Source organism: Pinus tabuliformis, chromosome 1_1 (genome assembly GCF_031772625.1).
Source record: "Pinus tabuliformis cultivar Carrire ecotype Pingquan chromosome 1_1, CPIR1, whole genome shotgun sequence".
Lineage (NCBI taxonomy): Eukaryota > Viridiplantae > Streptophyta > Pinopsida > Pinales > Pinaceae > Pinus > Pinus tabuliformis.
This window is the reverse complement of record NC_142297.1, coordinates 599,996,765-600,021,167: the sequence shown is the minus strand read 5'-3', so window position 1 is coordinate 600,021,167 and position 24,403 is coordinate 599,996,765. Positions and strand designations below refer to the sequence as shown.

Genomic DNA, 24,403 nt, shown 5'->3' with positions numbered 1-24,403 from the left:
CAAAATTTTGCTTGAGTTAGTTTTAGACTATAAAATCTACCCATTTCAAAACTCAATTGCTTCACCTGCACCTATCTTCTCAAGCTCTCATATTGATAAAAGCAATGTAGAAAATTTTGGTTGTTAGTGTTAGACTATAAAATCTACCCATTTCAAAACTCCATTGCGTTTCCTGGACAGTCACGGTAGCATTTGTAGGTGATTCTCGCTGCATTCTTGAATCGCCTGGAGGGTTGGTTTCTCTTTTAACTGTTGATCACAGGCTTGAGGCCAATCTTGAAGAGTAAGATTCTTGCCATGATGCAGAACAAACCATGACCCTTTGTGCTATACGAGTGTCTATATTCCTTTGGTCGGTTGATTGTGGAAACCACTCTTTGTTTAGCCAATTTATTGTTTCAAGCTCTTGATTTGTATTGATATATGACACCGTAGGAGAGAGCGCATAATGGCCAGTGGTGGTGAGATTGGTAGATTGGATACTGTTGGTGGAGCCGAGGTAGGAATCTGCACAAAAGATAATGACTCAAGAATGACTCTAAGCTTACTAGATAATCAAATTCTCAACATACCTTGCAATTTCCACACTAGCCACTTACGGATTTTCAAACATCAATGTTTAGATAATAAATAATGGACAGGCATAAAAAAAACATAGACATTAACACCAAAAATAATAAAAATCACATAAACCTACTGAGAAAGCAGAAACACATAAGATATCATCTTCCCATTGGATACTTTGGAGAAAGGCAATCTTGAGTACCACGATCAAATAAAGAAACACCAAACTACGGGAGAAGTGAGTGTTAATTTTTAAAATTTTGATATAAACATTGGTTTTCAAGAGAAATTGCAATTAACAATGTACAAATTACTGAATAAATAATTACCAATTAAACTTTTAAGTCATGTTTTAAAGGTGCAATTAAGTTGAGCTTTTATCTTGTCATTCAATTGATGGACACTGAATATTAAATATAAGATAAATATATAGGAGTAGCATGTGAGTGTCAGTTTTATAAAGAAGATTCTTTTTATTATTAATAAAAATATAGATAGTTAGTTTCATTTTAAAGGGTTATAAATATGAGTTATAAATACAAGACTTAAAAGGTTGTAAATATTTGAAGGGTTGTAAATATGAGTTATTAATTGTTTTTACTCGAAACCTGATAAATAGCAATTTAGCAATTTCTTTTTAATTGAGTGACTCAAATTCATGTTTCTTTAGGTTGAAGGTAAACCCACTAAAGTGGAAAAAATTGTGATGCCAATAATTAGAGGGATTGTCATCATGGGGTGATAAGAAATTTAATATTCCAAGAAGAGGAGGTAGTAGTAGACTCTAAATAAATTAGCAATGCAACAACATAAATGTTTGCAACAAATTTAGAGAGATCCACATTGTTGAATAATGCACACACTACATGGATAATGGATTTCCGCACTTTATGCCTTACGGCATTTTCTTTGCAACATCTGGTGCAAATGCTAATTATACTCATTTACGGGTACTACAATATCTCTCCAGAATACAACATCTCTTCAAAGCTCTATATCACTTTTATACTAAATTATAGAACGCCAGTCCAACCGCAAATACATCATAATCTGGAGATGGCCAATTTAATCAAATCCTTTCTTAATATCTTTCATACCGCATTTTTTGGAATCTCACTTACAAAAGCCACATGACGAACCTTCTTGTATGGTGCCACCTATGAAGACAAAACCAAACCAGAAAGAAGTATGACATGTTTAATAATGATAGTAGTGACATAATTTGGAGATGGCCAATTTAATCAAGTCCTTTCTTAATATCTTTCCTACCGCATTTTTTGGAATCTCACTTACAAAAGCCACATGACGAACCTTCTTGTATGGTGCCACCTATAAAGACAAACCCAAACCAGGAAGAAGTATGACATGTTTAATAATGATGGTAGTGACATAATTAGGGAAGCTTGATGAAATAATTAAAAATTCAAAACTATCCCCCTGCTAGTTAGCAATTTTCAAAACCTCTATTGACAGTCTAAATATACCGTATTTACAACGCAAATTACCTGTTGAGCTACAAAGTTGATTACACTGTTTTGAGATAGTGTGCTTCCCGGTTTCGTTACAATATATGTCATTGGAACCAGGCCAGCTTCTTTGTCTGGAAACCTGAAACCATGCATAATATTTTAAATATGACTCTTCAACACCATAGAAATCAATGACCAGGTATAATATATTTTGCATAGAGGATTCCTTGTGATTGACACAACTCAGGATTATAATTGTAAACTTTGTACCTTTGACTCTTAGGGGATCGGTCACATCATGAGCGTTGGTCTTTTAGTAGCCTACCTTGTATCTACCATAATAACCTAACAGAATACAACATGATGTTGATTTGGTTCGGGTATAACTCTGTGATGATTAGGCATTCATGATTATTAGGAATCCATGTCTTTACTGTGGCTTGGGAAGTTCATATCAGCTGGTTATAAATACAACACCTATAGGCATTTTGCACCATTAGGTCAAGAGAATTTGAGATGAAACCTTATAGTTAAGTAACAGAATAGAAAACCACTCTGAAGTAGTTTTCACGTCAGTTTCTGAACAATGGTCATGGCAAATGAAAATTTAAAAAAGGCAAGAATTACTCAGAAGTTCAGAACTACATGCTAAAAATTGAGTATGGAGAAACATTGTACTTACGGTATTACCGCAACATCTGTAATCTCAGGGTGAGAATGTAGAAGTGATTCTAATTCAGCAAGAGCAACCTACAATGCCATGTCCAGGAAAAATTAAAAATTATGTTATGGTTGAGGTTAAGTATTGAATCATTTGCAAAATTTGGACATCAACAAGTTAAGAGACTTCTCAAAGAGAAGCAGATTATACCTGGTAACCCTTATATTTGATCAACTCTTTCAATCTGTCCACTACAAAGATGTAGCCTTCATGATCAATGTAACAGAGGTCACCTGTTCGTAGCCAACCATCCGAATCCAGAGTTGAACTAGTCGCTTCCGGATTGCTGAAATAACCTGCAATAGGGTAAAACAGATTTTTTAAATCTTTAAATCTGACCTTTAAAAGATCTGTTTATTTAAGGCAACGATACATATCCACGATCCTCATCTGCCAGAAGTTTCCTTTTCCAAAAGATGTAATTTTCTCAGGGTTAAGCGAAGAAGTCAAGTTCAAGGGCTTGCTTCACCACAGCTAATTGAGAACCTCCAGAGAATTGGATTGGAATTCTTTCCACTTGCATAACTCTATTCCACCATCTTAAAATTTTGTTTGTTGGTATAAAACTTCGATGAAATACTTCTCCTCTAGAGCAGGTTTCGAACTATGCATTGTATTTAAGGTTGTCTCTTGTTCAATATCTTTATTATGAACAAAAGAAAGTTTCAGAAAGAGAACATACCTTTCATGACATATGGACCACGAAGCCACAGTTCTCCTTTCTGGTTTGGGGGCAGAGGAGCTCCTGAAACAGGATCAACTATCTTTGCTTCAGTATTTGGAGACAAGAAGCCAGCCGTTCCATAGTGTCTACTTTCTTCTTGACTGTCTGTGGATGCCCCCATTCCCATTGTTTCCGTTAGCCCATAGCGCTGCAAAATATCATGCAACCTTACTTGTGAAAAAGCATAGCCTAGGTGTAAGCTTACCGAGATAGTTGTAAGGTCATGGCTCTAATACCTTGGTAGCAAGCAAAAAAATGGCGGAAACTGTCTTAGTTGTTGATGATTAGTCAGAGATATTCAATGCTCAATGCAAGCCCCTGTACTTGTTAGATACTTGTTTGTAAGCATGGCTGGGCATATACACGCTGGCTAAGAAGACCCCATAGGTGTGATGTTGCTAATATCTGCGATCCACCATCCAGGATATACTTCAAATTACCTCTAAATGCTTTTTATGTTTGGTACACGTGCCCCTGGGCTCTAGAGTATCATATGGATGGGAAAAAGCTATCAGTCAAACCTCTGTGCAGACCAAGAAAAGGCTGATCCTACCCATAAAATCATCTGCTCAGTAGTCTTCAAGTTTGTGACTAGCTATTTTTTAATCCCAGATGCCTAGTTCACCCAAGCTACAGCAATTTGGTCCCAAAGACAAACACCACTACTGTGCACAGATTTAGCCAGACTACACAACCTGGTTTGTTAAGAGGAAGGAAATCTGCTTAACATCGAAGCCGGAATATAGTCTAATGAACTCTACTTTTCCTTGAGGTAAGTGATTCTTGAATGCAGATTCTTGTTTCTAAAAACTTGAAAAAAGTCCGTGGATTTTAATCTTGACTTTGTTATAGCTAACTAGAAGGAAAAGTTATTGCTTATTAGTTCAATTCCAAAGTACTTTTCTCTGATCCATAGCTAGGGCCAGATGCATTTCAACAATAGATTCCAAATCTGGCTAGTAAATGCTTTGTTGTATAGGTACTGAAAGGTCAATCCTGTGTTTAAAGGTAAAGATAGAAGGCCCCTGTTAGCCCTCATTTTCCCTTACAGGAAGACCACTGCACTAGGCTAAAAATGAATGAGGCACACTTAACCTACCTAATAAAGACGGATAGTAACTTTTTATACCCGAGTGGTTGAAGAGAGTGATTATCTAGTCAGTGTCCATATCTTTAAATTATGTAAAAGAAAGCAAAGTTAGTGTTCTAGTATTTGTATTTATATAGTAAGTAGACCAGCATGGCAGAAAAGAAGAAAACAACTTTACTTGTCTTATTGCGACTCCAGGGAACCAAGAAATAAACTCCTCCGTAGACTCTTTGGTCAGGGGAGCTCCACCACATATAACAGTGAGCAAAGAACTCAAATCATATTTCTTTGCAATATCGACTTTGTTCATAGCCAACAGGATGGGAGGCACAAGAGGCAAATAGGTGATTCTGTACTTCTGAATCAACCGAAGCATCTCCACGAGATCAAACTTAGACAGCACAACAATGGTGGATCCGGAACCAAGCAACGCACAAGCAAAAGCCGCAAGCCCATATATGTGAAACATGGGCACCATACCCAGGAACGAATCAGTCTGATTCCGGGTACTATTCTCAGGAGTGAATCCCTAGCGCTTCAGCACAATGCAAACCATAGCAATCAGATTTCTGTGGGTGGAAATGACCCCTTTGCTCATTCCAGTAGTCCCGGAGGAATAGAGCAGTGTGGCAGTATCGTCTTGCCGGATTTTAACAACAGGGGCATGGGCAGGATTCGAAGTCAGGAGCTTGTCTAGAGTAGAGATGTAATTTTGGTCATTCTGGGAGGTTAATTCAGATGAAGAAGAAGAAATGAGCACAATGGCCAATTTGGTGGCTGCCGATTTGACAGCCAAAGATGGCGTGGCGAAGGCCAACACGGCTGCCGAGTCTCTGGCCTGCTTCGCTATCTCAGCCGCAGTATTTAGCGGATTGGTGGTCGTAACGATGGCTCCAATGGACAAGACAGCCATGCAGATTATGGGGAAATACATTGAATTCGCCGAGAGGATGAGTACAACATCGGATTTTCTGATGCCAAGGCTGGCTAAACCAGCGGCAAGTGACTTTACGATCTGCCATAGTTGAGGAAATCTGGTGGTTTCCCAGTGACAGAGTCGATGAAGGCTATGCGGTCATTGTGGCGAAGAGAGGAGACGTAGGTGGGGAGATCCAGGAATTCGTCTTGGGGAAAATCCACTGGTTTTCGATTGCTGTAGTACGTCTGGTTGGAGCTGCTGCGGGGATCGATCTGGAGACCCATTGCTCTGTGGAATTCTGGATTCAATACACGAGGAAAAAATAAAATAAATTTGTGTGCAGGGAAGGGCATTAGCAGATGGACGGAATGGAAAAGATTGGGACTGGGTTTTCATGGTATATATAGATGCTGGCTCTGTTAATACGACAAAATATAGTACAAGGACGATGGCCTGTGATGCTCGTTCTGTTAATATATGGTAACAGGCCGAGGGCCTGTGCAGCTTCGTGCTTGACTTTTAAAATTTGGTAGGTGGCGACTGCGCGCGAGATAGTTATGGAGGGCTGTTGGGATTTTATTATGATCGGAGTTACATAATATGGAACCTTTATGGATGTGGGTTTTTTTTAATGGTTATGGATCCACCACAATTATCACAAGGTATCTTGTCTGCTCATTGCAAGAAAAAAATAGGTTTTTTTAAGTTACGAGAAAGAAATTCAGATTTGTATTATTTAAATTAGTTTTTTTATTGTATATATTGGGCATTTGGATTGTAGAGGTTACTTATCAAATTTGTGATAAATTATCGTTAAATTAGAAATTAAATAAAAAATTCACAAAGTTTCCAAAAAATCTCACTAAAGACAACTCATTTTAGTTATCTAGCACAAAAATTAGAATAATTAAAGATAGTATCTTTACATTAAATATCAGATTATATAAATATATAATAGGGACTTTTAGGTATCTTTTTAGCGGGAAAGTTGGAATCATTATATTTAATATTATAATATATTAATTTATAATAAACATTAAAATATTTACTTCATTAATTTATAATATACATCAAAATATTTACTTTATCCAATTGAAATTTAAAAAATAATAAAAGCTATCTAAATTATAATTTTTTCTTCATTATTATTATTGATTATAAAAATAATTAACATACAAGTTAAACATATATAGATTTAAAAAAACAAGTAATAAGATTCTTAACCATGGAGATTCACCCTTATTTTATCATGGAGATTCTTGTAAATAGGTTTTGTTACAATATAATGAGCCAATACCATGACTACGACTCATTTCATATAACATGTTTTTAATTAATCAATTATATTAAATGGAGAAAAAGGCATAATTATTTTAGAGATAAATTTCAATATTGATTATTATTAAAAATATTCTAGAATATTCTATGGAAGTTAAATCTCTATAATTCACCTAATAATTATTATGTCGATAGACATGCCTATTTCAATATAGGCCTTCCAAATTTCTAATATAATATTAGGTGGATGGTTTGTAGAAATATGATGTAGAATTGCAACTGAAGTTTTATCTAAAATCAAGAGACATAATTCTACTCTACTGATTTGTGGAATTTAATTTACAATTTAGAACAATAATCTCAAATATGCAATAAGAAATAAGACACATGCACAATATTTTTCCAAGGGAAAGCAACTGCTAAAAACTCCTTAAGCCTACTTGCATTAATCAGATGAATAGGGATGTATCACAATTGCTTGCTCGCTCTGAGCACAACTTGCAAGTGAATAACATATTTGTGCTCAATGAGAAGCTATGATCGTAGTCAAATTCCGCCTCAGCTTGAGCCCCTATTTCCTTACACAATTCCTAGAGAATTAGGCCTTATTTTTTAGGATTTGTTCTCCAAATTGATTGTGTGATTCTCAAGGTTGATCATATGGTTGCATGCAACACCTATACACTCTGAACTAGTCTACATTTGATGTTACACTTCCTTAGAATCTCCACCACAACTGGGGAACACAAATTCTCTACATGCACTAGTTATTTTGGGTTGATTGACCAATTAACTAGATGATCACTAAGTTAGATTATTGTTCCACTACACAATTGGCCTTCCACTAGTTCCTCCAACTATTAGAACTAGTTTAAATGAATACAACTTGAAATAACTGACCTTGATTGCTACAAATTAACAATCATGCATGCTTAACTGAACTCCAAGCCCTCTAACTCGAATTTACAGAGTAAACTGAGTGACAAAAGCCATGTCACACAAGTTAACTGCATACAATTTATCGGATGATGTGGAAATTCAAATTTTCTCAATTTGACCAAGGCAAAATCAAATTGAGACTTTCTTGTTGCACTTCTCAACACTCCCTCTCAGCAAGAAAGGGATTATCAACCACCCTTATCCTGCACCTGTGGAACTCGAACTTCCCTCTTGACAATGCCTTTGTCAAGATGTCAGCGTCTTGTTCCTCTATTAGAATGTATTGTAGCAACATTATCCACCTCAAGACGCAATCTCGTAAATGATGATATCAAATATCTATATGCTTGGAATATCTATATGCTTGGATTGATCGTGAAATACTAGATTCTCAAAGAGCTTAATGAAACTATAATTATCACAATAGATCATTGTTGGATCCATCATCTAACGAAACAATCCCACAAGTGTCTTTCTTGTCCAGATCCCCTCACATGTTGCTTGACTTGCAACCATGTATTATGTTTCTATAGAGTTGAGCACCACAAATCTTTGCTTCCTGCTATACCAGGAAACTGTTATGGAGCCAATACTGAAAATTCTGCCTAATCTACTCTTTCAGTCAGATGGACTCCCTGCCCAATCTACATCTGTGAAGCCACACAGTTTCACTCCCTCTATCCATCTATACCATAATCCATATTGGGTAGTGCCTCTGAGGTACCGTAAAACATGTTTCACTGTCTTCCAATACAATTTGGTTGGCTTAACCATAGCTTTTTTTAGTTGGCTCACTTCATAACACATATCTGGTCATGTGTTCACAAGATACATTAGTGAACCCACTAATTATTTGTAAATGGTAGCATCCACCTCTTCACCTAAAGTGGCATTCTCCTTCCTCTAGTTGATCTCTAAAGGTGTCTCCATGGGTTTACAACTCTCCATGTGGAATCTCTGCAGTATCTCATTTTCATACTTGTTTGAGACACAAACAATTCTCCATCACCTTGTCATACTTCTAGCCCTAGGAAGTAGTGCATGAGACCCATTTCCTTCATTTCAAATTTCCTTGCAAGATCCCCCTTGCAAGCATTAATCAGCTGCTCATCACCTGTCAATATTAAATCATCAACATATAAAACAATGATAAGCAATTTACCTTCTACCAAAATATGATAAAGATTCGCATTTGCTTCACTTTTGGTGAATCCCAAACCAGTGAGATAATGTTCGATGCTAGTGTTCCAAGCACGGGGTGCGTGTTTGACACCGTACAATGCTCGCTCGAGTCTGCACACATGAGACTCCCGATCAAATGTCTCAAAGCCTTCTAATTGCTCGATATACACCTCCTCCTCAATAACACCATTAAGAAATGTTATTTTTACATCCATCTGGTGATCTTCCACCCCATATGTGCATCCAGTGCAATAATTGATCTAATGGATGAATACCTTGCTACAGGAGAAAAGATTTCCTCATAGTCAATTCCCTTAACTTGAGAGAATCCATTGGTCACAAATCTGGCCTTATACTTCTCTATGTTTATGTTTGTTCCATGCTTAACTTTGAAGATCCATCTCGAACCCACAACTGAAATATCTACCAATGTTGGGAGCACTTCCAAAACACTATTCTTCATGATGGATTCATATTATTCCACCATTGCATCAACCCAAACAGATTTCTCAACTGCTTCCTCAAAAGAGGATGGCTTAGTTCTACAAGCTTAGTCATTAAAGCCATGTAACTAATGTACCTCTCAAGTGACCTCTTTTGCCTACATAAGTTTGAAGGAACTCCTACATTCTTCCTTGCATCGTGCACCAATCTATCAGCTCCCATGGTTTTTTTCCTCCCTTCTCTGGATGGTTCTACTTGAGTGGATGTCTCCACTCTGCTTCCTCTTTGTTCCTCCATTTTTGGTTGCTCCACAACTTCCTAAGGCTCCTTCTTTGGAACTAACATATCCTCTTCTAGTAGGATATGAAGCTCCCTCTCAAGAGAGCACCACATCACTTTCTCCTCATCAAACTTTACCTCTCTTCGCACAATTAACATTCCTAGGGGAGGTAAGTATACATGGTAATTATGTGGAGTTTCAATGTAACCCACAAAAACTCCCAACTCTATTGTTGGCTCAACCTTCTTCCTCGAATGTTTGGAGACATGGTAGTAAACAGAGGCTCCAAAAATTCTGAAGTGAGACACATCTAACTTTCTCCCTGAGAAAGCTTCCTCTGGTGTAATCACACCAAGAATCCAATGAGGACTCCGATTTTGCAAGTAGATTGTTGCGTTACATGCCCCGACCCATAAATGCAGTGGTATGCCTTGGTCATGTAACATAGCTCTTGCAGCTCCAACAATGCTATGGTTATTTCTCTTAGCTACCCCATTTTGCTGCGAGTTTTGGGTTGTTGTCATCTCTCTTTGGATGCCTTCTTTCACACAGAAATCCTTGAATTCATTAGAAAGATAATCACCTCCATTGTCGCTCCTATGAACCTTCACCTTCTTGTCATTATCTTTCTCAACTAGTGCCTTGAATTCTACAAAATTTGAGAATGTCTCATCCTTCTTCCACATGAAGAAGATACAACACTTCCTTGAGAAATCATCAATAAAAATAAAATAAAAAATACTTATGTCTAGGAGTGAAGGTTGTTGAGAAAGGTCCACAAAAATCAAAGTGGAGTCTTTCCAAAACTGCATGTGCTTTGTTGTCTCAATCATGGAATGTGGATTACACACACTTTCCCAAGGTACAACCTTTTCATACATCTTTCTGCTCAAGTGCTTCTTTTGAGAGGCCAGTGGTTATTTGCTGCATAATTTTCAGGGTGCCATGATGCAAATGGCCCAATATCCAGTGCTAAAGTTCACCGACCTTGCGGCTCTGCACTTTCTCTGCCTTACTGCTTATTGCAATACAATCTTCCACATCCAAATTGTACAGGTTCTTCACCCGAACGCTGATCTGCTTCACTTGTCTAGTGGCTATGTGTCTCAGGAATGATTTTCCTTAGTTGAAGATCACATCATAACCACAGTCTTCCAAAACTGCCACAAAGATGAGATTCTTCTTTAGGCATGGAGAAAACATGACATCTTTGAGGCGAAGAGGGGATCTTGATTCCCTCTGAAAGGTGACTGTACAAATCCTGGTAGCATTGTACCTTTCGTCCTCCCCCAGCTGAATATGCATCTAGAAATATTTCTCCTCTAGGTCACTGAAAAAATATCTACACCCTGTCATGTGGAATGAGACACCGAAATCCAAGTACCACACACTCCCCATCACAGAGTTGGCCATGCATGCGATAAGGGTGAAGTCTAGCTCAAACTATGAAGACGATGCCTCACCTGTTTCTCCTCCTGAGTTCTTCTTGCTGGACTTTGTGTGGACACTTCGTAACATGGTGCCCAAATTCATGACAATTGAAGAAATTTATTTTGGACAAGTCTTTCTTCTTTCCCCCTTGGCTAGATTCAAGTATGGTTTGAGATCTCTTCCCTTTGCCCTTCTTTCCCTTTCCTACCAATGCAAAATTTTCTTCATCCTCTACTTTGGATGGAGTTCCATCCAAGTTATTTCTCTTGAACTCTTCTTGTACCATGTCAAACTACTACCTTTCCCACTTTGGTAAATTTTCCCTTCCATTCACTGAGTCCTGGTAGTTGTGCCAGGATTTTGGAAGTCCTAGAAGAGTTAGGCTCACCAAGTCCTCTTCTGCAATAGCCACACCAACCCCTCCAATTTCATCTCGAACTTGTGTAAATTTGGTGAGATACTGCAAAATAGCATCATTCTTCTACATCTTAATGTTTCGAAGTTTGTCTTTGAGGGCCAGTTTTATATGATCACTGCTATTCTCAAACAGCTTTGTCAGTTCCTTCCACACATGAAAGGAATTTCTTTTCCATGGTTATTTGGGACAATGTGGTCTCACAATCCCTCCAAGATTGTTCTCCTGGACTTGGCTAATCTTTCTTCCAATGGGATAGGCTTTGTGCATCAAACGCCTGTGGTTTTGCAATATTTATCTTGACATATTCTAGCAATCCACTGTCATCAAGCACTGCCTCCATGAGATCCTTCCATGCAATGAAATTCGAGTTGCCTTCCAAGGCATACTATAATCTCAGCCCGTTGAATATCATCTTCCCAATACTAAAGAAATACTGCTATATTGAAGCTGTAAATTTGAACCGCCTGAGGAACAACTTCGAAATTCCAATTTGAATTTGAATCATGCTCTGATACCATGTAGGAATACGATGTATAATTGCAACTGCTTAATCATTTTTATTTAAAATCAAGAGACACAATCCTACTATACTGATCTGTGGAATTTAATTCACAATTTAGAACAATAATATCATACATGCAATACGAAATAACACACATGCACACTATTTTTCCAAGGGAAAGCAACTGCTAAAAAACCCTTTAGCCATCTTGCATTAATCAGATGAATAGAGATTTATTACAATTTCTTGCTCACTCTGAGCACAACCTAAAAGTTAATAACCTATCTCTCTACTCAATGAGAAACTCTGATCAAGACTTTGTAAAATTTTACCTCAACTTGAGCCCCTATTTCCTTGTGCAATTCTTAGAGAATTAGGCCCTATTTTTTAAGAATTATTCTCCAAATTGATTGTGCAATTCTCAAGGTTGATCATTTGGTTGCATGCAACACCTGTACACTTAGAACTAGTCTACAATTGATGTTACATTGCCTTGGAATTTCCACCACAACTAAGGAACTCGAATTCTCGCCACGCACTATCTATTTTTCACCGAATAATCAGTTAACTAGATGATCACTAAGTTAAAATGTTGTCCCACTGCACAATTGACCTTCCACTAGTTCCTCCAACTATTGGAACTAGTTTAACTGAACAAAACTTGAAATAACTGACCTTGATTTCTACAAATTAGAAATCACACATGCTTAATTGAATTCCAAGCCCTCTAACTTGAATTTATTGAGTAAACTAAGTGACACAAGTCATGTCACACAAGTTAACTATGTCCAAGTTGTCTGCTAATGTGGAAATTTAGATTTTCTCAATTTGACCAAGGCAAAATCAAATTGAGACTTTCTTGTTGCACTTCTCAATAGGTAGAGATTGGACCTCTATGAAATATACTGAAATTTTCATAGTAGTATTCACAAATCAAGGGTTCATATTTATCTCCAAATTAGTTATGCTCTTTTAATTAATTTATCTCAAATGAATTAATTTTAAAAATGCCGTATCAAGAACTCTCATATTGAGTAAATGGCACTGACACAATATTGGCCCATGATATTATAATAAAATCTATTCACAAAATAATAATGTCCATGGTAAAATGAGGGTGAATTTTCATGATTAAGAATATATTTAACTCATATATTAATTCTTTTTATAATTAATAATAATAATAATAATTTAAAATAAAGTTTTAGTTAATTTTATGATTTTTTTTTTTAACTTGATGTGAGATGTATTGTGGCATTTAATATATATGGTTACACCAATTTGTTGAGGAATCTTTGGCGAAAATCACATAGAAAAACTTATGTCAGACGCGTTTCGAACCAGCCAGTGTGGTTCATCATCAGGACAAGTTGAATGAGCAGATCTCACCAAGCACATTAAATAGATAGGGCAGAGAATCCCATGACTTAACGGTTAACAACCAAAAGCTAGAATTGACACGATAACGGCTAGATTGACTCAGAGAAAGAGTCAATTAATATTAATATATATAAATTTTTATTCATTTTACTATTTTAATTAATTTTAAAAAGAAAATTTTTGGTTATTAATATTAAAATTAAAATGTAAGGAACAGTGTTAGAATTAATATATAAATCATGTAAATATATTAATGAATATAAATTAAAATGAATTAAATTAAAAATTTATATAAAATAAATTAATTTCAAAAATATTAGTGGGTAATAAATATAAAAAAAATGTCGGCCTGGAGTATGCCGTAAAACTGCTTCTGCTTGGCTAAGAGCTCGTCTTCCTCGGACGTAAGGAAACAGGTTAACGGCCCAAGACCCAGAGGCATCTGGCAGGAGTGAAAGCCTGCTCCCTTACGGACCACCAGCGGGTTATTACAGGTGGCGTGGTTTTCCTTGATAACGGTGATGAGTCAAACCGACATTCGCGGATAACAGCCAGAGATGGCTGTCCTCACTGTTGGTTTGACACCTGAGTTTGATAGGTTTTGCCACCTTCGGAAAAAAAATAAATATAAAAAATGGAGTAATAGTTAATTATATTATAGTATTATAATATTAAAATTAAAATAGTATATTAGCTTGGAATTATAAAATTGATTAATTTTAAATTTATTTTATGTAAATTAAAAATAAAATTAATAGACAAAGAGTTTAGTTAAAAATATTAGTTATTAATAAATAGAAATGGTTAATAATAAAAAAAAAAATATTTTTATAAATATTTGCCCAAAAAATATTATAATATTAAAAACAAATAGAATATTAGTTTTAAATTATAAAATAGATTAATTTAAATTAATAAATTAGAGAATTTATAATCAAATCAAGTTAAAGAGGAGGAGGAGGAGGTAGTTTAAATTAATTAATTGATATTAGTAAATTTCTAAATTACACCAATTAACAATTAAATTAAAATCCCAAAACAAACATATCTTATTCCAAAATAAACATATCTATCAACATAAGTATTTATCTATATATAATTGGTGTAAATTAAATTTATTACAGTGAAATATTATTATAAGTATAATTTTTACATATGGTTTTTATGTTTAACATTTATCACTAACTTTTTAGCTTAAACTTAGATAATCATTAAATTTTATAAAATATATATATATATATATATATAAAAGTTTAAGTTAAAGGAGTTTTTCATTGCATGGGGAGTTTAAGTCTATATAATAAAATAGTGGTAGTTGTTTTATCTGGTGAAATAGTGACAACAGTATATACAAAATTGTACTCATTCCTATTAAAAATAAAAGAAAAAAAAGTATTAATTAAATGTGTTATATTAATTAAAATAAAATTATAAAAAAATTAGATTTATTATAAAAAGGCTAAATTAGCTGAAATAAATTATATATATATATATATATAATAAAATTTCATTATAAGTCAAAATCATATGTACAGTAAATATTGTTTTTAATATTTTATATAATTTTAAATGTGTTTAATTTTTTTAAATATTTTATTGAATTCCAAATGTATTTAAATTTTTAAAAATGGCTATGTATTATTGTTTTTAATATTTTATTTAATTTTAAATGTGTTTAATTTTTTTTTTTAATTCTAAATATTTAAATTTTTAAAAATTATTGAGGTATTATTAGATTTAAATTTTGATAACCATAACAAAGATTATTACAAGAATATACGATTCTTAAAATATCTTATTAGTATCTAGACTAACTTGGTCTATCAAATATGTATTAAACTCCATTATTGATAAAAGGAAAGGTCAAACACCTTACCTCACATGCATATAATGGTTCTATATTCATGTTTGAACATGATTTTTTTTGCATGGAAATACCTCACCCCAATAACTAATAGCATGATACATGCACCCATGTTTTCACCTTTAATCATCATATTTTCAAGGAATATGTGCAAGTTAATGATAGTTTTTTTTGTTTATAGCTTAAGGTTTGTCATTAGTGCTTATCGTTTACCCAAAAGTTAGAATAAATTAAAAATCATCCATTACCACATATGGAATAGACAAGATATTTATACAAAACATCTTAAACACCTAGTTGGTACCGATGAAAATAGTTATACACCAACCCATAGTGCATTCCTCATTTTGATGTGGTACTCATCTCCTCACCAAAATGTAGACAAAAAATAACTTTAATCATAATGAATTAGGATATTTGTTCTTTAACATTTCCATACTCAATTGCACTACATCACATCTCTTGATTATCAAACTTAATATTTAAAACTCAATAATAATTTTTTTCTAAGATTTATATACCATTTTCAATTCCAATTAATATGTGTGTGTGTGTTGTGGGGCGGGGTTGGGTTTAAGCCTAGCAATACTTTTCATTCATTCATCTATAAACAAGCAGGTTACAATTATATAAGTCGTTTGGTGGTCTTAACCTACCTAGTGGGAAACCAGGTTTGTTGGCCACTGAATCACATTATAAGTCATCCAAAACATAAATAGTTTGGGTCTATTTAACCAAGCCTTATAAGGTTGATAGTGTGGAAACCAACTAGTAAGCATAACACTGAAAACATAAATGCTACCCGACATATACAACCAAAATTAACAGACATAACTTCGACCAACTAATCATATGATGATTCCACCAACGCAGGATCTTTAGCACTTGATCCTAACAATTTAGATTGCGACAAACATGGGATATATCGCTCAATACGACCCAAGCAAGCATTCTGATTCTGCAACTAAAATTAAATAAACTAGAATTTTTTTGAGTGTCTCATAAACCCAACTAAAGAATTTTAATATTTAAAAAAAATTATATATTAATTTTTTTTCCAAAACATATCAAATAAAAATTAATATTTAATTTTAAACAAATTTCATAACTATAACTATAAAAATACATTCTAAATAAAAAATTTGAAGTATCATTTTCTACCCTAAAATGTTTATAAAATAACCAACTTTCATAATCCCCTCTAATTTTCCTTCTCTCACAATCTTAGCCATAGAACGTTTGTATTGGATTTCGTTAAGAGGAGGTTTCTTAAAGCCTCTTGAATTCAGGGAGTGAATCATTTGCTCATCCTTTAAGCATGTGAATATCGACTTCTAGGGACTAATGATGGATTGACTTCTTCCTAACCTTTTTAGATGTTTGAATTTAGGCTTCTGTGATCCATATCAATTTTTGAGAAGATCCTTCGGCGAAAATCACATAGAGATACTTTTGTTGACGCGTTTCGAACCAACCAGTGTGGTTCATCGTTAGGACAAGTTGAGTGAGCAGAGCTCGCATTACACATTAAATATATGTTTATTAATGATTTATTTATTTAAATGTTTCAAAACCTTTCATAGTGGTTCAAATTTTTTTTAATAAAATTTTAATAATATATGTGCTTCTATGTTTTTATGATATATTAGTTTTTTAATGATATATTGTTTTTAGCCTTTTTTTAAATAAGTTATAAAGAGGATTGAAATTTGGTTAATCACCTATTTAGAAAGTCTTGCGGAAAGTTCTTCTATATAATGGAATTTAAAGGTAGTCATACAAAGAATTGATATTGGATATAAAGGAGAGGGATGGGATATAAAGGAGAGTAGGTGGGAAAGGAAAATAAAGAGTGTAAATATAGAAAAAAAGAAAGAGAATATGGTAGATAAAAAATTTATTGATATTGTATTATTTATGGAATTGAAAGATAGTTAAACAAGAAATTGATATTGATGGGAAAGAGTAAGTGAGGAAAGAAAAATGGGTGAGTACAAGAATTACAAGAGAGAAGAAAATTATAAATGTTTAATGAGAGAAAATTGAAGAATTTTTATGAGACTAAAATTTAATGTTTTGTTATCAAGTCTATGTTTATCTAGATAATTAGTTTTTTAATGTACTTTGAGATGTTTGGGATTGATGATATTATAATTTTCAATATGATGTCATTTCAATTTGATTATATTAAGTATATATTTTTGCATATTATAGAAGGTTATACATTTAAATTTAAATTTAAAATACCAGAGATTAATACTCAAAACAATAACTTGAAGATTGCATTCTAAATACTACAATTTATAGACAAAATCCATTGGAGATTTAACAATGAATCCATCAGCTATCAAGGACCCCTGCGAATTAATAATTACAAACTTTCTACCCCTTGTATTTTTCCGACTAGGGAACAATCATCGTGATCAATCACCTATACTTCACCAACATGTGAACAACCATGATTATTTTGACACCTCCCCTTAATCACAACCTCTATGTTAACTCGTTTGCTAGTCTAAGTCTTAGCTACGCTTACAACATAATTTGGATTTTCTACAACACACAAAGGTTACTTCTACAAATTTAAAATTTATCCTTTCCAAGAGGCTTGGTGAATATGTTAACAATTTTCATCTGTGTTAAAATATATTAAGTCAAATTCTTTTGATTCCACTTTTTCTCATACAAAATGATGTGTTTCTATATGTTTTGACACTGCATGATATACATGGTTTCTTGCCAATTTGATAGTGCTTTGATTGTCAATTCTGATTGTTGTAGGTTCTTGTTGTATTTCTCCAACATCTTCAAGTATCCTTCTAATCCATATTGCTTCACAGGTACAACTATTTAATGCTTTATACTCAGCTTCATTGGATGACAAGAAAAAAATTGGTTGTTTCTTACTGCTCCATTATATCGCTCTTGAACCTATATTGAACACGTATCTAGTAATAGATTTCCTGTCATCTAGATTTCTAGTCCAGTCAAAATTAGAATAATCTGCCAACTCAACATCAAATTCATCAATATACAAAATACCAAAATTAAGTGCTCCTTTCACATATTGGACTTTCTTTGTTGCTTTCCAGTGGCTTTCACAAGGCTTAGCCATGAGCTGACTCTGTTGATAGAATATGTTATATTTGGCATGGGAGTGGTGTGGTAGTTCAAACTTCCCACCAATTTACAATACAAAGTTCCATTCACCTCTTTGGTTCTATCTCCACTATACAATTCATCATTCTTTTCTAAAGGAGTAGATATTGGCTTGCATTAAATCATATTGAACCTTTTACATGTTTCTCTTATATATTTACTTTGTGTGATTAGTGTCTTACCAGGTTCCCTCTAAACTTGAAGACCTAAACAATAATGCAATTCACCAAGGTCTTTCATCTCAAATACCTGTGACAACTAACTTTTAATTTCTTCAATCAACTTGGACGCATTGCTTGTAATGATAAGATCGTCAACATATACAAATATCAAAGCAATATTCCCATATTCATCTTTCTTGATGTATAGATTAGGATTATTTTTGCTTTTCATAAAATCTTTCTCATAGAAGAAAGAATCAATTTTCAGATACCAATATCTTGGTGCTTGTTTCAAACCATATAAATCTTTCTTTAACCTGCAAACAAGATGCTCATGTCCCTGTTTTACAAACCCTTTAGGCTAAACCAAATAAACTTCTTCTTTTAACTCACCATTCAAAAAAACAGGTTTGACATCTAATTGATGCATTTTCCAATTATGTTTTGTAGCTAATGCAATCATGATTCTAATTGTGTTCAACTTAGCTACAAGTGCAAATGTATATTCATAATGAATTCCCTCTATTTGTGAATAACCTTTTGCAACCAATCTAGCTTTATATTTATCAATACTTCCATCAATATTAAAGTTGGATTTATACAACTATGTGCGTCCAATGTGAACTTTATTTTTACGCAATTTTGTTAATTCCCATGTATCATTATTCATTAGAGTTATATTCTTCATTGATTACATCTCTCCATTCTTTATATTCTTTAGATTCTTCATAACTTTAAGGATCTACAACATTCATTACAAGAGACATTAATGCACAATCTTCATATCTTATATGTGTCTGAATTTGACGTGATGACCTACTTGGAGTTTTATTGCTTTCACCTTTCTTTCTTCTTTGTGGAGTCTCCTCTCCTCTTGTTGGAGTGTCATGACTGCTTGATTCTCCTTGCTCTTGAACCCGTACCTGTTCATGTTCTTGTTCTTTTTCTTTTTCAACACTTGTATCTATTTTGACATAATCATCAATATCCTGCCATACACTAGTATCATTCATTTTTTCACCTTCATCTACATTCTCATGAAACACCACATACCTACTTGCAAGCAATATATGAGAACTAGGATCAAACAACTTGTATGTTTTTTTATCACCACAATAACTAATAAATGTGCACTTGATTGACTTTGCATCAAGTTTTCTTCTTTCATCTTTTGGAATATGAGGAAATCCCTTGCATCCAAAAACTCTTAAATGACTCACTTTTGGTTTATACCCATAAAATGCTTCAAAAGGTGTTTTAAGACCTAAAATTTAGGGTTGGACTCCGATTTTTCAAATAGACTGCAGTATTAATGGCTTTAGCCCAAAAACCATTAGAAACATTTTTACCTTGAAGCATACTATGTGCACATTCTACTAGTGTTATGTTTTTCCTTTTAGCAATTCCATTTTGCTGAGGTCTAGGTGGCACTGTAAATTATTGTAGAATCCCATTGTTTTTACAACATTGATTAAATTCTCTTGATTTATATTCTCCACCTTGATCAGATATGAGAATTTTGATGCACTTGTGAGTTTGTTTTTCCACCATATTTTTGAACTCTTTAAAGTACTAAAAAACACCACTCTTCTTTCTTATGAAATATACCCATGTATATCTAGATCTATCATCAACAAAAATAAGAAAATACCATGCTCCACCAATATATCTAGTTTTCATAGGCCCACATACATCAATATGAATTAATTCAAGTATTTTTCCTCTTTCAACGTCAACAATGTTATGGTTCTTTTTCTCAGCTACCCCATTCTGCTGTGGGTTGTGGGGTGTTGTCAGTTCCATTCGATTTCCTTCTTTCACACAAAAATCCTTGAAGTCATTTGAAACATACTCACCTCCATTGTCACTCCTTAGATCCTTCACCTTCTCGTCAGTCTCTTTCTCAACTAGTGTCTTGAATTCTACAAAATTTGAGAATGTCTCATCCTTCTTCCACATGAATAAGGTCCAAGACTTCCTAATACTTATGTTTGGTAGTGGAGGCTATTGAGAAAGTCCCACAAACATCAGGGTGGATTCTTTCCAAGGAATGTGGATTTCACATACTCCCCCAAGGTACAACCTTTGCAAACATCATGTTGCTGAAGTACTCCTTTCAGGAGGCCAGTGGTTATTTGTTACATAATTTCTAGGGCACCATGATGCAAATGTCTCAATCTCATATGCCAAATTTCACTGATGTCGCGACTCTGCACTTTATTTGCCTTAGTGCCTAATGCAACACAATATTCCACATCCAACTTGTATAGGTTCTTCCCTCGAACCTCGATCTGCTTCACCTATCTAGTGGCTATGTGTATCAATAATTCTTTCCCTTTGCTGAAGATCACATCATAACCATGGTCTTCAAAAAATGCAACAGGGATGAGATTATTCTTTAGGCATGGAAAAAACATGACATCTTTGAGGTGAAGAGGGGATCTCGGCTCCCTCTGAAAGGTGACTGTACCAATCCTGGTATCAATGTGCCTTCCATCATCCCCCAACTCAATATGCATATGGAGATCTTTCTCCTCTAGGTCAATGAAAAAATCTCTACACTTTGTCATGTGGAACAAGGCACCCGAATCCAGGTACCAGGCACCCATCATAGAGTTGGCCATGCATGCGATAAGGGTGAAGTTTGGATCAAACTATGAAGCCAATGCCTCACTTGCTCCTCCTCCTGATTTCTTCTCGCTCAACTTTGTGTGGACACTTTGTAGCATAATGCCCAAATTCATGACAATTGAAGCTTTTTCTTTTAGACAAGTCTTTCTTCATTCCCCTAGGCTAGATTCAGGTTGGTTTGATATTTCTTCCCTTTGCCCTTCTTTCCTTTTCCAACCAATGCAAAATTTTCTTCATCCTCTACTTTGGATGAAGTTCCATCCTGATTATTTCTCCTAAACTCTTCTTCTACCAAGTCGGACCACAACCTTTCCCACTTCAATAAATTTTCCCTTCCATTTACAGAGTCCTGGTATTTGTGCCAAGATTTTGGAAGGCCTAGAAGAGCTAGGCTCACCAGGCCCTCTTCTACAAAAATCACACCAACCCCTCCAAGCTTATCCCAAACTTGTGTAAATTTGGTGAGATATTGTGGAATAATATCATTCTTTTGCATCTTAATGTTTCGAAGTTTGTCTTTGAGGGCTAGTTTTATATGATCACTGCTATTCTTGAACAACTCTGTCACTGCCTTCCACATTGTGAAAGGAGTTGCTTTTCCATGGATATTTGAGACAATGTGGTCTCACACTCCCTCCAAGATTATTCTCCTCGTTTTGGATACATCTTTCTTCCAATGAGACAGGTTATGTGCATCAAATGCATGTGCTTTTGCAATATCTACCTTGACATATTCTAGCAATCCATTGTCATCAAGCACCACCTCCATGTGATCCTTCCATGTAATTAAATTTGAGCTACCTTCCAAGGCATACTCTAAGCTCAGCTAGTTGAAGGTCATCTTCCCTATCCTGAAGAAATTCTACTACACTAAAACTGCAAATTCAAACCTCCTGAGGAACAACTTCTAAATTCTCATTCTAATGTGAATCTTGCTCTGATACCTAGTAGAAAAATGATGTAGAATTGCAACTGCTCAAGAAGTTTTATCTAAAATCAAGAGACACAATCCCACTCTACTAATCTGTGGAATTTAATTCACAATTTAGAACAACAATTTGATACATGCAATAAGAAATAACACACATGCACAATATTTTTCTAGGGGAAAACAACTGCTAAAAATGATCCGAATATAAACAAGAACACAACAAATTACAGATATAACCATAAATACAAAAATGTAGCATAAATAACACTTCCTTTGATTAATATCAAATAATGAAGTATGCTTACAAACAATATGGAAATAAGACAAGCTCGACGATGGTAACTTATCTCTGAGAAGAGATGTGGTGGTTACATGCCTATGAACTGCATTACAATGAGGCTCAAGGGCCATTTTATTATTGAACAATAAGAGCGAACCCTAAACAACCAAAACCCTAACCCGAGGAGATGAAACACCAAGAGTTTATGGGCCCCGTTGGGGTTAGCTGGACAACCAACTTCACGGGGTTGTGACTTGGTCATATTATCTCCAATTGATGCACATAATACCCCATTGGAAAGATCTATCTGAGGACTACGACAAAAAATATGATTTTATCAAAAAACTAGTAGTGGTAGATTGCCCAAAAAAAAATCGTTTAGGGCCTCAAAATGGCTCCGGAAGTTTAGGACCTGAAAAACTGCTAAAAATAGTAAACTATGCTACAATTAAGGAAATTTAAAAACTGAAAGAAACAATGTTGGGGTTCCAAGTGGAATTGGCGAGTGGCCACCAATATCCACTTGGATCAAAAAATCCTTTAAGCCTGTTTGCATTAATCAGATGAATAAAGATATATTACAATTGCTTGCTTGCTCTGAACACAACCCATAAGTGAATAACCTATCTCTCTACTCATTGAGAAGTTCTAATCGAGACTTAGTCAAATTTTGACTAAGCTTGAGTTGTTATTTCCTTGCGCAATTCCTAGAGAATTAGGCCCTATTTTTAGGAATTATTCTCCAAATTGATTGTGCAATTCCCAAGGTTGATCATCTGGTTGCATGCAACACCTGTACACTAAGAACTAGTCTACAATTGATGTTACATTGCCTTGGAATCTCCACCACAACTGAGGAACTTGAATTCTCTACATGCACTAGCTATTTTGGGTTGATTGACCAATTAATTGGATGATCACTGAGTTAGATTGTTGTCCCACTGCAAATTGACCTTCCACTAGTTCCTACAACTGTTAGAACTAGTTTAACTGAACACAACTTGAAATAAATGACCTTGATTGCTACAAATTAGTAATCACGCATGCTTAACTAAACTCCAAGCCCTCTAACTCGAATTTACTAAGTAAACTAAATGACATAAGCCATGTCACATAAGTTAAATGCATCCAAGTTGTCTGTTGATGTGGAAATTCATATTTTCTCAATTTGACCAAGGATAAATCAACTTGAGACTTTCTTGTTGCACTTCCCAACAGGTAGAGATTGAATCTCTATGGAACATACTGGAATTTTCATAGCAGTATTCACAAATCAAGGGTTCATATTTATCTCCAAATTAGTTATGATCTTTTAATTAATTTATCTCAAATGAATTAATTTTAAAAATGTAGTATCAAGAACTCTCATATTGATTACATGGGCTTATCTTTAATCAGACTTTTAATCTTCTTATATGGGATGCATCAGCTCATCCTTTTTCCAGAAGCCATCATGTCTTTCCTGGACAGATAGGTGCTTCATGTGAACTCATCAAGTATATGCTGTATATATTGCCTCAATATAAATATAAAAGCTTTTCTTTCTGAAAAAATAAATAAATAAATAAATAAATAAAATAAAAAAATAAAAATAAAAATAAAAATAAAAAAATTGATTACATGGCATTTATAAGTCAAGGTATTGGCCCATGATATTATAATAAAACATATTCACAGATTAATAATTTCCTTGTAAAGTGGGTGAATATTCATAATTAAGAATATTGTTTAACTCATATATTAATTCTTTTTATAATTAATAATGCTAATAATAATTAAAAAAAAAAATTAGTTAATTTTTAAGATATTTTTTTTAACTTGAACAATGTTTGATGTATCGTGGCCATTTAATTTATATGGTTACTCTAGTTAACAATTAAATTAAAATTCCAAAACAAACATGTTTTATTCCAAAATAAACATGTCTATCAACATAACTATTTATTTATATATAATTGAGTGTAAATTAAATTTATTCATAGTGGAATATTATTAGAAGTATACTTTTGCATATGGTTTTTATGTTTAATATCTAT

The 24,403-nt window shown here is 34.2% G+C and overlaps 1 pseudogene across 1 annotated transcript; it reads right to left on the bottom strand.

Moving 5' to 3' along the window:
• Positions 1-2,711: 2,711 nt before the first annotated feature.
• LOC149214707 (beta-phenylalanine coenzyme A ligase-like) lies at positions 2,712-6,056 on the bottom strand (annotated as a pseudogene). Its single transcript, XR_016250413.1, has 4 exons — positions 4,747-6,056; positions 3,437-3,626; positions 2,905-3,050; positions 2,712-2,783 (listed from the first exon to the last, which is right to left on the bottom strand). The product of XR_016250413.1 is annotated as a beta-phenylalanine coenzyme A ligase-like (transcript).
• Positions 6,057-24,403: the final 18,347 nt, after the last annotated feature.